We start from the raw sequence: 3,495 nt of genomic DNA, 5'->3' as shown, positions 1-3,495 counted from the left end.
GGTTCAACAACAGCGGCAAGGTTAAGGTAACACGTACTGTTCGTGTGCATTTTAGTATCTCTACATATGCTGATTATGTTGATTGTGATGTGGTACCTATGCAAGCATGTTCCTTATTACTTGGTAGACCATGGCAATTTGATAAAAATTCTGTACACCATGGTAGAAACAATCACTATACTCTTGTTCATAAGGATAAAAATATTACTTTGCTTCCTATGACTCCTGATTCCATTTTGAAAGATGATATTAATAGAGCTAATAAAGAACAACAGGAGAAGAATAAGAGTGAAAATCAGATTGTGGCAAAAGAATTTGAGCAACAAATGAAGCCTAATAATAAACCATCTAGTGTTGCTTCTGAAATTAAATTGAAAAGTGCATGTTTATTTGCCACCAAATCTGATATTGATGAGCTAGATTTCAGCAAATCTGTTTGCTATGCTTTTGTGTGCAAAGAGGCATTATTTTCATTCGAGGACGTGCCTTCCTCTTTGCCTCCTGCTGTCACTAACATTTTGCAGGAGTTCGCTGACGTCTTTCCTCAAGACGTGCCACCGGGATTACCGCCTATTCGAGGGATTGAGCATCAGATTGACTTAATTCCCGGTGCTTCACTGCCAAACCGTGCACCATACCGTACCAATCCAGAGGAGACGAAGGAGATTATGCGTCAAGTACAAGAGCTTCTCGACAAAGGTTATATACGCGAATCCCTTAGTCCTTGTGCTGTTCCTATTATTCTAGTGCCGAAAAAGGATGGTACATCACGTATGTGTGTTGATTGTAGAGGCATTAATAATATTACTATTCGTTATCGTCATCCTATTCCTAGGCTAGATGATATGCTTGATGAATTGAGTGGCTCTATAATATTCTCCAAAGTTGATTTGCGTAGTGGATACCATCAAATTCGTATGAAATTGGGAGATGAATGGAAAACAGCATTTAAAACTAAGTTTGGATTATATGAGTGGTTAGTCATGCCTTTTGGGTTAACTAATGCGCCTAGTACTTTCATGAGACTAATGAACGAAGTTTTACGTGCTTTCATTGGACGATTTGTGGTAGTCTATTTTGATGATATACTGATTTATAGCAGATCTTTGGAAGAACATTTGGAACATTTACGTGCTGTTTTTATTGCTCTACGTGATGCACGTTTGTTTGGTAACCTTGGGAAGTGCACCTTTTGCACCGACCGAGTATCTTTTCTTGGCTATGTTGTTACTCCACAGGGAATTGAAGTTGACAAAGCCAAGATTGAAGCTATTGAGAGTTGGCCGCAGCCCAAAACGGTCACACAAGTGAGGAGTTTTCTTGGCCTCGCTGCATTCTATAGGCGTTTTGTGAGAGATTTCAGCACCATTGCTGCACCTCTCAACGAGCTTACAAAGAAGGATGTGCCTTTTGTTTGGGGTACCGCACAGGAAGAAGCCTTCACGGTATTGAAAGATAAGTTGACACATGCTCCTTTACTCCAACTTCCTGATTTTAATAAGACTTTTGAGCTTGAATGTGATGCTAGTGGAATTGGATTAGGAGGTGTGTTATTACAAGATGGCAAACCTGTTGCATACTTTTCTGAAAAGTTGAGTGGGCCTAGTCTGAATTACTCTACTTATGATAAAGAATTATATGCTCTTGTTCGGACTTTAGAAACATGGCAACATTATTTATGGCCCAAAGAATTTGTTATACATTCTGATCATGAATCTTTGAAACATATTAAAAGTCAAGCTAAACTGAATCGTAGACATGCTAAATGGGTTGAATTCATTGAGACTTTTCCTTATGTCATTAAACACAAGAAGGGAAAAGAAAATGTTATTGCTGATGCATTGTCTCGCCGCTATACTATGCTTTCACAACTTGACTTCAAAATATTTGGTTTGGAGACCATCAAAGATCAATATGTGCATGATGCTGATTTTAAAGATGTAATGCAGAATTGTAAAGAAGGAAGAATGTGGAACAAGTTCGTCGTTAACGATGGATTTGTGTTTCGTGCTAACAAGCTATGCATTCCAGCTAGCTCCGTTCGTCTTTTGTTGTTGCAGGAGGCGCATGGAGGAGGATTAATGGGACACTTTGGCGTGAAGAAGACGGAGGACGTACTTGCTACACATTTCTTTTGGCCAAAGATTAGACGGGATGTTGAGCGTTTTATTGCTCGATGCACTACATATCAAAAAGCTAAGTCACGACTCAATCCTCATGGTTTATATATGCCTTTGCCTGTACCTAGTGTTCCTTGGGAGGATATATCTATGGACTTTGTTTTAGGTTTACCTCGAACAAAGAAGGGGAGGGATAGCATATTTGTTGTCGTGGATAGATTCTCGAAAATGGCACACTTTATACCATGTCATAAAAGCGATGATGCTGTTAATGTTGCTGATTTGTTCTTTCGTGAAATTATTCGCTTGCATGGTGTGCCAAATACTATTGTTTCAGATCGTGGTACTAAATTTCTTAGCCACTTTTGGAGATGTTTATGGGCTAAGTTGGGGACTAAACTGCTTTTTAGTACTACTTGTCACCCTCAAACTGATGGACAAACTGAAGTAGTCAATAGAACGTTGTCTACTATGCTTAGGGCTGTTTTGAAGAATAATAAGAAAATGTGGGAGGAATGCTTGCCTCATATTGAATTTGCTTATAATCGTTCATTGCATTCTACTACTAAGATGTGCCCTTTTGAAGTTGTGTATGGTTTCCTACCTCGTGCACCTATTGATTTGTTGCCTCTTCCATCTTCGGAGAAGGTTAATTTTGATGCTAAACAACGTGCTGAATTGATTTTAAAAATGCATGAGTTAACTAAGGAAAACATTGAGCGTATGAATGCTAAATATAAACTTGCTGGAGATAAGGGTAGAAAACATGTTGTGTTTGCACCTGGAGATCTTGTTTGGTTACATTTGCGTAAGGATAGATTTCCTGATTTGCGCAAATCAAAGCTGATGCCACGTGTTGATGGTCCCTTTAAGGTGTTAGAGAAAATAAATGATAATGCATATAAACTTGAGCTGCCTGCAGATTTTGGGGTTAGTCCCACTTTTAACATTGCAGATTTGAAGCCTTATTTGGGTGAGGAAGATGAACTTCCGTCGAGGACGACTTCATTTCAAGAAGGGGAGGATGATGAGGACATCAATACAATTGTTACACCCACAGCCCCTGCTGCTATACATACTGGACCAATTACTAGAGCTCGTGCACGCCAACTAAATTACCAGGTACTTTCGTTTCTTGGTAATGATTCTAATGTTCATGAGAATATGATGCTGCCTAAATTGGATACATTTGTTTTGCTTACAAATGAAGGGCCTAGCTTGGAGAAGGATGAACATTGGAGCAAGAACAAGCAGGGAGATGATGGCATGTGCAAGGGGAACAAGAACGGAGTTACAAGTGATGATTTCAGGACTTTGAAGCCACCATAATGGGTGCATGAAGCCTTGGACGAAATATACAAGATGCTACTTCATA

The sequence above is a fragment of the Triticum aestivum genome, chromosome 1A, assembly GCF_018294505.1.
Source record: "Triticum aestivum cultivar Chinese Spring chromosome 1A, IWGSC CS RefSeq v2.1, whole genome shotgun sequence".
Taxonomy (NCBI): domain Eukaryota; kingdom Viridiplantae; phylum Streptophyta; class Magnoliopsida; order Poales; family Poaceae; genus Triticum; species Triticum aestivum.
The sequence above is the reverse complement of the archived record's forward strand: the minus strand, read 5'-3'. Positions refer to the sequence as shown.